Below are 13,794 nucleotides of genomic sequence, written 5' to 3' on the forward strand. Positions count from 1 at the left end.
TAACTTGGGGCAAAGAGCAGAGAAAATGAGTGATGTGAGGAACACAATTCAAACAACTGTTTAAATAAGCTTGTGAAAACTGTGTTTTTCATAGGTAAATCCATGTCAGAATGACCTTGTAACATTCTACTGGAATTTCCAATTTAAACTTTTTCTAGTAGGACTATTCTTACCAACACTGAAGGATTTAATCATCACTAATTTCCTTAATTATTCTCATGTCATTTTATTTCTTAAAAAAGTTTGACCTAAAAGAAACCTATAAAACATCTTATAACTTTCTTTACTTTGGTGGACTAGTTTTTGGTTTTCTTTTTTTTTTTTTTAAGTAGGTTTCATGCCCAGCACAGAGCCCAACGCAGGGCTTGAACTCACGACCTTGAGATCAAGACCTGAGCTGAGATCAAGAGATGGAACCTTAACCAACTGAGACACCCAGGCGCCCTGGTGGACTGTTTTTTTGTTTAAATTTTTTAATGTTTTTATTTATTTTTGAGAGAGACAGAGAGAGCATGAGCGGGAGAGGGGCAGAGAGAGAGGGAGACACACAATCAGAAGCAGGCTCCAGTCTCTGAGCTGTCAGCACAGAGTCTTGATGCAGGGCTCGAACCCACGAACCGCAAGATCATGACCTGAGCTGAAGTCAGACGCTTAACCGACTGAGCCACCCGGAAGCCCGTTTTTGTTTTTTTTTTTTTTAATATTCAACTACTATGTTTAGGTCATCTTAGGTCATATACCCATATTTAGGCCGATGGAGCCTACGGTAGAATAATAGCCCCAAAGATGTCTATGTCCTAATTCTTACAACTTGTGAATACGTTAATTTACGTGGTAAAAGAGACTCTGCAGATGTGATTAAGGTTCAGGATCCAAAGTGGGGAAATTAACCCGGATTATCTGGGTGGGCCCAATGTAATCGCTAGGGTCCTTTTAAGAGGGAGACTGGAGTCTCTGGAGTGTGTGTGTATAGCGTAGGGGGAGAGAGGGAGGGAGAAAAGGAGAGGGAAAGAGAGATAAAGAGGAAGAGGAAAGGGTTGAGAGAGAGAGAGGGAGGGGGAAAGAGAATTAAAGACAGTATCTTGAGGTCTTTGAATATAGAGGAAAGGGCCATGAGTCAAGGAATGTGGGAAGCCTCTAGCAGGTGGAAAAGGCAAGTAAATGGATTCTCCCCTCAAACCTCTAGAAGGAACATAGCCCCGTCGACTCATTTTAAATTCCTTTTCAGTTTTTAAAGTTTACTTATTTTGAAAGAAAGAGAGAGCCTGAGCAGGGGAGGGGCGGAGAGAAAGAATCCCAAGCAGACTCCTCACTGACAGTGCAGAGCCCAACATGGGGCTCGAACTCACAAACTGTGAGATCATGCTCTGAGCCAAAACGGAGTCGGAAGCTTAACCGACTAAGCCACCCATATGCCCCTCATTTTAAATTTCTGACCTCCTTAACCGTAAGACAATGAATTTGTGTTATTTTAAGCCAGTAAGTTTGCATCAATAGGAACTCATACAGAATCTCTCCCTATGAAGGTTCTAATTTACCACTTAAAACTTTTCTTGCTTCTTAGGGTGCCTGCACGGCTCAGTCGGTTAAGAGTCCAACTCTTGGGGTGCCTGCGTGGCTCAGTGGGTTAAGCTTCTGACTTCAGCTCAGGTCATGATCTCATGGTTTGTGAGTTCGAGCCCCGCGTCGGGCTCTGTGCTGACACCTCAGAGCCTGGAGCCTGCGTCAGATTCTGCGTCTTCCTCTCTCTCTGTCCTTCCCCCCTCTTTCTCTCTCTCTCTCTCAAAAATGAATAAACATCAAAAAAATTTTTTTAGGGGCGCCTGGGTGGCGCAGTCGGTTAAGCGTCCGACTTCAGCCAGGTCACGATCTCGCGGTCCGTGAGTTCGAGCCCCGCGTCAGGCTCTGGGCTGATGGCTCGGAGCCTGGAGCCTGTTTCCGATTCTGTGTCTCCCTCTCTCTCTGCCCCTCCCCCGTTCATGCTCTGTCTCTCTCTGTCCCAAAAATAAATAAAAAACGTTGAAAAAAAAATTTAAAAAAAAAAAAAAAAAAAAAAAAATTTTTTTAAAAAGAGTCTGACTCTTGGTTTCGGCTCAGGTCATGATCTCACGGTTCTTGAGATCGACCCACATTAGGCACTGCCCTGACGATGCAGCCTGCTTGGGATTGTCTCTCCCTCTCTCTCTTCCTCCCTCTCTCTGTCTCAAAATAAATAAACTTAAAATTTTTCTTTTCTTGCCTCTACTTTGTGCCCTTTTCAACAGACAAGGGAGTGACTTGGTCACCTACACAACACTTTCGCCTTGGGGTATCCAATACGTATGTCTTCTGGTCCTACTGAGATAGTCACTCATATTTTTCAAATAACTCTTCTTAATTTGTGATGTGTGCCACAATACTCTGGATATAAAAATATCATGCAAGACATTACTGTTTTCAAATATTTCAGAATTTTGTTTTGCTCATGTCATAGCATGAGACGGATCATTTTACACGCAGCCGGTTCAAGTTATGTTCGTTAAAATATGTGTGTCTAATCAGATTTGTAAATTTCCATGTCATCTAGCTTTGAGTGGAGATTTGGAGTTAGATTAAGCCTTTAAAATATGGTTCCCAAATAACCAATGATAAATGCTCACACAGTATTCTCTATCTCTCACAGTCTGGAGCACATAGCAGAACTCATTAAACATTGGTTATAAATAATCAATGAAGTAATCTTGGAAGCACAAATGGAAGAATTTGAAAAATCAAGGCGTACCTCTTCAGAATCATTTGGTGTTCGAAAATGCTTGTAAAATGTAAACAATACATTAAAAACCCAACCGGCATCATTTTTATCTCTAATTATACCATATTAATTTATAAAAAGTTCTTCCATTGTTCCCAAATTCACATAAACTTTAATCTTTCAATGTACTGTTTGCATAAATGGTGCCCATTAGCAGTCTCGCCGGTTTTAGCTTTCGGGATCGAGTTCTGTCTTTGTAAGATTGTACGGCATTCCGATATCGTTATGTGTTGTCCAGTGCCTCGCAGAGAATTAAGCCTGTGAGCTCTCTCGTCACTGAAAGGGGTGAAGCAAAGGCTGGGCACCACTGTGTCAAGCACTTTGAAAAGGGATTTCGGAATCAGAAAGGAGACCGAATAAGAAATGGCCTCAGAGGTCCCTTCTAAACTTGAAGAGTTTATGATTCACTTCACACCTGAAGGATGGCCATCCACGTGCATCACGGCATAGCCAGCTTAGTTGTCACCAACCACCACGGTGGAGCTACTTCTGTCCCATCTCATCATCCTAGTTATGTAGGCCTGGCCTTGCGGGAAATATTCTCGTCATGAGTAGATTCAAGCCAGAAGGGATTCCCTTCGGTTTGCTCTCCAACTTTTGCCAGACAGTTTCAGAATTATGAATTCTATCAAGGGCTAGCGACAGAATGTTCTCCTGGGCAGAATGAAGAAAATGTGAGATCACTGTATTACAGGGGGAACTCAAATTCGGTATCACAAAACACTACGGAATATACAAACTGGGCTGTCTTTCTCCTCTGGCCCCTTTTCTTGCCCCCAAGTACCTTCCTTACAGAACATGTCATTTCATAGAAAATACACCATTCTATAATCGTTGAATCAGAGCAAGTTGACGGACATTATCCACAAAGAAGGGGGTCGTCTGAATTCAAGGAAAAGATATTATTGCACAAAGCATCCTCATGTGCGGTCAAGGCTAGCGGGCAGTTTAGGAAGAAGTCATAACCAGAGGTTGTCCTGTGTCTGAACTCAAAACAGTTTCACATGTCTTTGAGTTTTACAATCTTTATATAATTTGTCTTCGGTACAGAACGGTCAGAAACGTTTGAATAAGTCCGTGTACCCAAACCCGAAGTATTTCTCAATTAATCACACTGATACAGCAAAAACTTGGTTGTTAATACCCTATCATTTTCCCCCAAAGTGTTCCAGCCTTTTGCCTCGTGAAAGGTTGTACCTCTCACCGGAAAGCAAATAAAAACAAATTTAAAACCATCAACGTAAGTGAAACCTCTTTAGGATTGTTTGAACACTGAGACAGTATTAACGAAAATCGCTTCTAACTCGAACCCCCTATGTGGGTGGGGAAACTATCACTTAAATGTTTGGCTTGCTCTAATATATTATTTATATTCTGTCATATCATGTGAATTATTATTATCATTATCAGCGTGCCCAAGCGCCCTGTTGGCTAATGTTGTTAGTGCATTTGTATTCGACCTTCCCTCGCTGGCACAAACCGACACGTACAAGCCACATACGAATGTTAAACGCACTTAGCTTTGTAAACGGGGTTTTCCCTTTACAAATTCAACTCTGAAAAGCCCCCGTGGGATACGAAGGAACAAGAGTCTCTCGGGTTCTGGATCCATCAGCCATTTCTCAGTAGGCTAAAGAGGGTCTGAGGACCGTGTTCTGTCAGCACTGAAGTGCACAGCTTTGGCCAGGTCTGATTGAGAAAGTGATGGTTGAGGAAAAAATTCGTGACTTCACAGTCTTCTACTCAGTACGAAGGGACGAGCTGCCAGGGCTGCTAACAACTATTTTACATATGAATATGTATTTCTAATTTACTTCCATTTCAGTAATGTATTTATAGACATATTCTCATGTAATCAGATACAGAAAAGATCACAAACCGGTGAGTGGCACAATTAGTATTTTTTAAAAATGTTTAATGTTTATTTTATTTTGAGAGAGAGAGAGAGAGAGAGAGAGAGAGAGCATGAGCTGAGGAGGGGTAGAGAGAGAGGAAGAGAGAGAATCCCAAGCAGGTTACATGTTGCCAGCCTGGGGCCCGACGTGGGGCTGGAACCCATGAACCACGAGATCCCGACCCGAGCCGAAAGCAAGAGTCAGCCGCTTAAACCACTGAGCCACCCAGGTGCCCCGGAATTAGCATTTGAACAGAAGACTTTCCAAATTTAAAATCTCCTGCTGTACTCAAAACAGCACACCAGCCATCTTGGGCCAGCTCCAGCTTTTAGTTATCTTGTAATCCGCGCAGAGTAAGATTCCCCTTTGTGGTGTGTGAGTTGTGACAAATGCATAGAGCCACGTCAGCACCACCACAAACACAGGGAACGGCTCTACAGCTCCCCTCAAGTCCCCTCACGGTGCCTCTCTGGAGAGAAACTTTTCTCCCATCCTAATCATGGCAAGAAGAAAGAGAGAAAGAAATAGAAAAAGGAAGAAAGGAGGGAGGGAAGGAAGGAAGGAAGGAAGGTTCTCCTCCATTCCCCAGGTCTCACGAGAACCTTCTTCTTGGTCCTCTGGCCACAGAGATGTCTCTAGGACTTTTCTCTCCGTGGATTTCTATGGCTGGGGTCAAAGCCAGGAGATAAAAGAGGCAAACAGCGGACTACCGAAAAACAAAACAAAACAAAACGCAAGACCAGGAAACACCGGTGGTGCTTGTCCTTTTTTGATTTCCCTCTCCAGACAGCCTGTGATTCACACTTTCCAAAGTCCTCAGGTAGCTAGCTGCTTTCTGTATTCCGTCCATCCTTTTTTAGTAGTAATCAGTGGGGGAGAGAGAGGCTGTTTTGGGCTTCCTCCAAGTTGACCAGTATGAGAAGTTCAGTTTGAGTTTGAGAAGGGAGCATGCATTCTTTGGTGGAATAGCTCATCTCCAAAGGGCAAAATAAATTCTACTACCATTCTGCCTAGAATAGCACGAAGAGATGCTGTTAGTGAACTTCAGATAACATGAATATGAGCCTGAGCAGGTTAATCTTTATGTAGTATCTGTATAACCATGCCTTTTAAAAACTTACAAAGAATATCATATTAAAACGAAAACTGAACTTCAGAGGATACGACTGCCCTCTAGTGGGGGCCACCCAAACTGCAGACCGCAATTACTGGAGTCTCCAGGAAGCTCTGAGAAAGAACCTGGCAAAATCCACCACACTGTGTTGACGTTAAGAACTCGATTTGTGTTCGTCCTAATAACACAGAAGTTTGCTGCATGTTTTATTTACTATGGTCCATTCTTTATGCTACAAATATAATGGTGACTTTCATCAGTTACCACTTCCAAACAGTAAGTTCGCGTGTAATAGGGGTCTAGGAGCGCCTGGGTGGCTGTCGGTTGAGCGTCCAACTTCGACTCAGGTCATCATTTCACGGATGAAAGAGAACAGGGGTCTAAAGAATTGAGAAACTATTCTGAAAGCCTCTCCAAAGGCTGGAGCTCTGGTTAGTGTCTTTACTTCCCAAAGCATCAAGATATATTACCTTACTTTGTATCGATGTTGAATGTAATAGTTGGCTGTATTTTGTTATTTAAATGAACTCAACAAATATTTATTGAGAGCCTGTAATAGTACATAAAGATAAAAGGAATGATGCATCAATGATATATGTAACAAATATAAAGCATTACGCATTCTAAAGTATAAAGTAACAATTATATACATCAATATATACGCGCCTAAAAACAGAGCTGCGAAACACATGGACGAAAAAACCCCAACAAAATTAAAAAGAGAAACAGACACATTCACAAAGCTAGAGAGTTTAAGATTCTTCACTAAGCACTTGGCAGAACAATTGGAAAAAAGAAAGAGCTGGAGATGTGAGTGAAGCGTAATGTCCCCATCTTAAGATCCTTAATCGTATCTTCAATGCCCCATGTGACCATGCCACCACCCTCTAGACCCAAGTACATACACCGAATCAGAAACCGTTATGTACCACTGTCCCTGTGGTAGGCTGAAGGATACCTCTCACGACATGTCCAATGCCCTAATCCCCAGAACCTATGTTATGTCATATGGCAAAAGGGACATTGCAGATATGATTAAGGATCGTAAGATGGCGGGGGGGGGGGGGGGGGGGCATTGTGCTGGACTGTCAAGGTGGGCCCTAAATGTAATCACAAGTGTCCCTACAAGAGGAAGCCAGAGGGATATTTGACTACAGAAGCAGTAAAGCTGATATGATGACAAGTAGCAGAAATTGGAGTGATGCACTTTGACAATGGAGGAAGCAGCCGCAAGCCAATGAACAAAGGAGACCACTAGAGGCTGAAAAAAGCAAGGAAATGGAGTCTCCATAAAGAAACAGCTCTGTCAACACCTTGACTTTTGCCAAGTGAAATCGATTTCAGACTTATTATTCCCAGTACTGTATAAGGGAATAAATTTGTTTTCTTTCAAGCTCGTGGGTGCACGGTAATTTGTTACAAGAGCAGTAGGGCACTGATACAATCTATGACAGTAGGAAGACACGGGTCTGGGAAAATAGGGGTGGAATCAGGAGTAACAATAATGAGCTAACTAAAGGAGACTAAAGAGACATGTCAAGTTCATGCAATGCCCGACTCTTTTTTAAATACCGTTAGTTAATTTTATTGTTTTTCAGCTTTACTGAGACATAACTGACCTACAACACCGTGTAAGTTTAGGAATATATAATGTAATGATTTGATATTTTTATATTGTGAAATGATCACTACAGTAAGGTTAGTTAACCTCTCCATAACTGTGCATAATTACCATTTTGGGGGGGGAAGGTGACATTTAAAACCTACTCCCTTAGCAACTTTCAAATACACAGCACAGTATTATTAACTATAGTCACCATGCTGTGCAGTAGATCCCCAGAACTTATTCATCTCATAAGTGGAAGTTTGTACCCTTGGACAGACATCTCCCATCTTCCCAACCTCCTGCCACCACCATTGCTAACTAACTCTGTCTCCAGGAGTTAGATAGTTTTAGGTTCCACATATGAGATCATATACTATTTGTCTTTCTCTGACTTCTCTCACTTAGCATGATACCCTCTAGCTCCAGCCATGCTGTCGCAAAAAGCCAGAGTACCCTTCTTTCCCACGGCTGAAGAACATTCCATCGTATATATGTACGTATATATGTGCATGTGTGTGTCACATCTTCAACTATTCATCCAGACACAAACAATGATGTCCTTTCAATATCTTGGCTATTGTGAATAGTGGTGAAATGAACATGGGAGTGCAGCTATCTCTTTGAGATCTTGATTCAATTTCCTTTGGATATATAAACCCAGAAGTGGAATTTCTGGAACAGACGGTAGTTCTATTTTTATTTTTTCTCATTTAATTTTTAAATTTATCTTAATTCCAGTATAGTTAAGATACCATATTATATTAGTTTCAGGTGTACTTTATTTTTATTTTTTGAAAGAACTTTCATACTGCCGTCCATAGTGTAACAATTTACATTCCCCCCAACAAGGGGTACCCTTTGCTCCACACCGTCACCACCACTTACTATCTCTTGTCAATGGGATAATAGGCATTGTAACAGGTGTGGAATATGTCATTGTGTTTTAACATGCATTTCCCTGGGGCGCCTGGGTGGCTCAGTCGGTTGAGCATCCTACATCGGCTCAGGTCATGACCTCACGGTTCATGGGTTGGAGCCCCGCGTCTGGCTCTGTGCTGACAGCTCGGAGCCTGGAGCCTGCTTCAGATTCTGTGTCTCTCTCTCTCTCTACCCCTCCTACACTCGGGCTCTCTCTCTCTCTCTCTCTCTCTCAAAAATAAACATTAAAACAATTATAATGCATTTCCCTGATGATTAACGAGGTTGCACATCTTTTCAGGTACTTGTTTGCCATTTGTATGTCTTACTTGGAAAAAAAAGTCTGCTGGGTTCCTCTGCCCATTTTTCAATCAGATCTTTTTTCTTCTGGCATTCTGTTGAATGAGTTCCTTACATATTTTGGAGATTACCTCTTATCAGATATATAGTGTGCACATACCTTCTACCATGCAGGTCGCCTTTCCTTTTCGCTGATTGTTTCTTTTGCTGTGCGGAAGGTTTTTGATTGGCACAGGCCCACATATTTGACTTTTGCTCTGGTTGTGATACCAAAAAAAAAAAAAAAAAAAAAAAAAAAATCCTTGCTAAAAGCAGTGTGAAGCAGTTTTCCCTGTGTTCTATTCTAGGAGGTTTATGGCCCCAAGTCTTATGTTTAAGTTTCTAACCCTTTAGAAGTTCAATGTGTGAGTGGTGTAAGGTGGGGAAGCAATATCATTCTTTTTTTTTTTTTAACATTTATTTATTTTTGAGACAGAGAGAGACAGAGCATGAACGGGGGAGGGTCAGAGAGAGGGAGACACAGAATCTGAAACAGGCTCCAGGCTCTGAGCTGTCAGCCCAGAGCCCGACGCGGGGCTCGAACTCACGGACCGCGAGATCATGACCTGAGCCGAAGTCGGCCGCTTAACCGACGGAGCCACCCAGGCGCCCGGAAGCAATGTCATTCTTACTGCATGTGATTTATCGGGTATTCCCAACAACATTTATCCAAGAGGCTATCCTTTCCCCAGTGAGTATTGTTGGCTGCCTTGTCAAATATTGTGGCTGTATATGTGGGGATTTATTTCTGGGCCCTCAATTATGTCCCATTGGTCTATGTCTCTATATGTACGCAAGTGACATGCTGTTTTGATTGCTATAGTTTTGTGATATAGTTGGAAATCAGGAAGTGTGATGCCTTGAACTCTGTTCTGCTTTCTCAGCATTACTTCGGCAGTTTGAGGTCTTTCGTGGTTGCATATAAATTTTAGGATCTTTTTTTTCTATTTCTGTGAAAAATGCCAATTTTCCAATGGACTTTTGATGGGGTTTGCAATGGGTAGTGTGGACATTTTCACGGTATTCATTTTCTGATTCTTGAACATGGAATAGCTTTCCATTTATTTGTGTTTTCTTCAACTTTTTTCATCAAAGTCTTATCATTTTCAGAGATCATTCATATCCTTGGTTACATTTATTCCTAAGTATTTCATTGTTTCTGATGCTATTGTGTATGGGATTGCTTTCGTTATTTTTCAGATATTTCATTGTTAATGCAGAACAATGCAACAGATTTCTGTATGTTGATTTTAAATCCCACAACTCCACTGAATTTGTTGATTAGTGCTAACTAATCAGTACTCTGGCTGAGTCTGATAAAATTACCATATCATGTTCAAACAGAGACCATTTTATTTCTTCCTTTCCAATTTAGATACCTTTTATTTCTTTTCCTTTCCTGATTGCTCTGCCTAGAACTTCCAGTTCTCTGCTGAACAGGAATGGTGAGAATAGGCTCCTTCGTCTTCTTCCCCGATCTTAGGGGAAGCATTTGCTGTCTTTCACCAGTGAGTGTGATGTTGGCTGTTGCCTTCTCATACACAGATTTTATTATGCTGAGGTTCATTTCTTACATATGCAATTTATTGAATGTTTTATCATGAAAGGGTGTTGTGTTTTGTGAAATGCTTTCTCTGCATATATTGAGATGATCATGATTTTTATCTTTCATTGTATTAATGTGGTTTCATTGATTTGTATATGTTAAAACATCCCTGCCTGCCAGGAATAAATGCCACTTAATCCTGGTGTATGATCTTTTAATGTACTATAGAATTCGCTTTGCTAGAATTTTGTTAAAACATGTTTGCATGTATATTCATCAGCAATATTGGCCTATAGTTTTCTTTTATTGTAGTGTCCTTGGGTGGCTTTGGTATCGGGGTAATCCTGGCCCTGTAAAATGCGATTTCCTTCTCTTCCATATTTTGGAAGAGTATGAGAAGGATTGGTGTTAATTCTTTTTAAGTGTTTGGTGTAAGAGGCACCTGGGTGGCTCAGTCGCTTAAGCGTCCGACTCTTGGTTTTGACTCAGGTCATGATCTCATGGTTCCTGGGTTCAAGCCCTGTGTCATGCTCTGCCCTGACATCACAGAGCCTGCTTGGGATTCATTCTCTCTCTCTCTCTCTCTCTCTCTCTCTCTCTCTCTCTCTCTCTCTCGCAAATAAATAAGTAAACATTAAAAAATATATGTTTGGTACAATTCACCAGGGAAACGATCTGTTCCTGGGTTGATCTTTGTTGGGACATTTTTGATTACTGACTCAATCTCCTTACTCATGATTGGTCTGTTCAGATTTTCTATTTCTTCATGATTCAGTCTTGGTAGGTGGTATATTTCTAAGAATTTATCTTTTTTGTAGGTTATCCAATTTGTTGGGTTTATTATTGTTCATGGTAGTCTCTTATAATCCTTTGTTTTTTAAATTTTTTATTAAATTTTTTACTGTTTATTTATTTTTGAAAGAGAGACAGAGAACAAGCAGGGGAGGGGCAGAGAGAGGGGGGACACAGAATCTGAAGCAGGCTCCAGGCTCTGAGCTGTCAGCACAGAGCCTGACGCAGGGCTCAAACTCCCAAGCCATGAGATCATGACCTGAGCCCAAGTCGGACACTTAACTGACTGAGCCTCCCAGGTGCCCCAGGTTGTTGTATCTTCTTGATGAATTAACGGCTTTATCATTATAATGATATTCTTAGTCTCTTGTTACAGGTTTTGGCTTAAAATCTATTGTCTGATAGAAATATAGCTACTTCTGCTCTCTTTTGGTTTCCATTTGCATGGGATATCTTTTTCCAGCCCTTCAATTTGAGCTCTGTGTGTCCTTAAAGCTGAAGTGATTCTCTTGTAGGCAGCATATAACTTGGTCTTGTTCTTTACACGTCCGGCCACTCTATGTCCTTTGAGTGGAGAATTTCATCGATGTATATTGAGGGCAATTATTGATAGGTACGGACTTACTAATGCCATCTTATTGTTTTCTGGTTTATTTGTAGCTCCCCTGTTCCTTTCTCTCTGTCTTGCTGCCTTTCCTTTGTGTATTGATGATTTTCCATAGTGGTATGCTTTGATTCCCTTCTCTTTATCTTTTGTGTATCTGCTGCAGATTTTTGCTTTGCTGTTTCCATGAGGCTTGCATAAAACATCTTATACACGTAACAGTTTATTTCTTCGAGAGAGAGAGAGAGAGAGAGAGAGAGAGAGAGATATTCGTTAAAGGACTTGGCTTATATGATTATGGAAGCTGAGAAGCCCCACAGTCTGCCCTCTGTAAACTGGAGAACCAGGGAAGCTGGCGATATAATTCAGTCTGAATCCATAACAGTTTATTTTCAGCTGATAACAACTAAACTTTGATCTCATATAAAAATCTCATTTTACTTTTTTACTCCTTCCTACCTCGGTTTAGATGTCACAGTGTACATTTTTATACTGTATATTTATTAACAGATTATTGTAGCTGTAATTATTTTTAACACTTTCATCCTTTACCTCTTTTACTAGAGTTAAGTAATAAATACACCACCATATTACAATATGATTCTAATTTTGACTATATACTTACCTTCACCAGTGAGTTGTGTATTTTCATATATTTAGGTGTTATTATTAGCATCCTTTAATTTCTGCCTTAGTTATTTGCTGAATTATTTTCAGCCTATTTTTGTAAGGCAGGTATAGTGTTGATATACTCCCTCAGGTCTGTTTGGGAAGTCTTATCTCTCCTCCATTTCTAAAGGACAACTTTGTCAGAATCTTCTGGCACTTTTTTTCTTTCATCACATTGTATGTATCATCCCTCTCTCTTCTGGACTGTACTAAGTAATCTGCTGACAGCCTTACTGGGGTTCCTTTTTAAGTTACAAGATATTGTTTTTGGCCACTTTTCAGATTCTCCCTTTGTCTTTTATTCTTGACAGTTTTCTTATTAAAGCATCTCAAAGATTTCTTTTACTTGAGTTTGGTGACCTATGAGGTTTATGAACTTGGATATCCAAATCTCTCATTAGATTAGGGATGTTCTCAGACATTATTTCTTTAAAGTAACTTTCTGATCTCTTCCCCCTCTTTCTCCTTCTGAAACTCCAATAATTCATAAACTGGTTATTGTGATGGTATCCCACCAATCAAGTAGGCTTTCTTCACTTCTTTCCAATTCTTTTTATTTTATTCTCCTCTGTTGGATAATCTCAAAGATCCTAACTTCTTATTTACATGTTTTTTTTTCTGCAGATTTATTTTGATGCTAGTACATTTTTTTTCATTGAATTCATTGAATTCTTCAGCTCCCGAACTTCCGTGTGGTTATTTTTTACGATTTTTATCTCTCTGTTAAACTTCTCAGTTTGTCTTGTATTGTTTTCCCCTTGTCTCACCGAAATGTCATTATTTTCTTATAATTCACTGACCTTCATTAAAACAAGTCTTTTGAATTCTTTTTCAGATAAACACATGGCCTTTGGGGTTGGTTACCAGAAGATTATTGTGATCCTTTGGTGGTGTTATGTCTCCTCAATTTTTCATGTCCCTTGAAATCTTTCATATGTGAAGTTGGCAGCCACTTCTCTCGTCTTTACTAACCGCCTTCAGGAGAGAAAACCCACGGTCAGCCCTGCTAGAGATTCTGAGGTTTTCTCAGACCTATGGATACATCTGATCCGTACTTCTGGCGCCCTCTTGTGGCAGAATTCTTAAGCTTGTATGTCTTCTGATCCCGCAATGCACTAGGCCAAATGCTCACCGCCTCCCTTTGGTTTCTCAAGGGTGGAACTAAAGCTCAAGCTTGTAGTCAAGTCTCTCCTTGGCTCCATATTTGGTCTGACTTTCTGTGCATGCCCAGTAGCCATCTGCCAAAGTTCACTTCTGCCTCCACTGAGAGCACGCACAAGGAGCTGACCACAGGATGTGGGAGTACATATACGAGGCATGGCAAACGCTGGGTGTGCCCATGGGCCAGCTGTTGGGATATGCAGGCGAGGTATCTCCAGTAACTTGTGGGCAAGCTTCTGGATGGAGTCCATGATACTCCATCCAGTATCTTACTTACTTACTAAGATACTTAGTAGGATCTTCGTCCCCTTTCTGCCACTCGCCCAGCCCCCTCCCACTCTGTCCCCTAGCCATGGAGC

At 41.0% G+C, this 13,794-nt stretch overlaps 1 long non-coding RNA gene across 1 annotated transcript in view; it reads right to left on the reverse strand.

Moving 5' to 3' along the window:
- Positions 1-3,127: 3,127 nt before the first annotated feature.
- The window catches only part of LOC145714109 (uncharacterized), a 164,453-nt gene continuing 153,786 nt past the window's right edge, over positions 3,128-13,794 (reverse strand). Inside the window, exon 3 of the long non-coding RNA XR_014136787.1 lies at positions 3,128-3,445. This is a non-coding gene — a long non-coding RNA (uncharacterized LOC145714109). The remainder of the gene's footprint in view (positions 3,446-13,794) is intronic.

The sequence above is a fragment of the Panthera onca genome, chromosome X (assembly GCF_046562875.1).
Source record: "Panthera onca isolate mPanOnc1 chromosome X, mPanOnc1 haplotype 2, whole genome shotgun sequence".
Taxonomy (NCBI): domain Eukaryota; kingdom Metazoa; phylum Chordata; class Mammalia; order Carnivora; family Felidae; genus Panthera; species Panthera onca.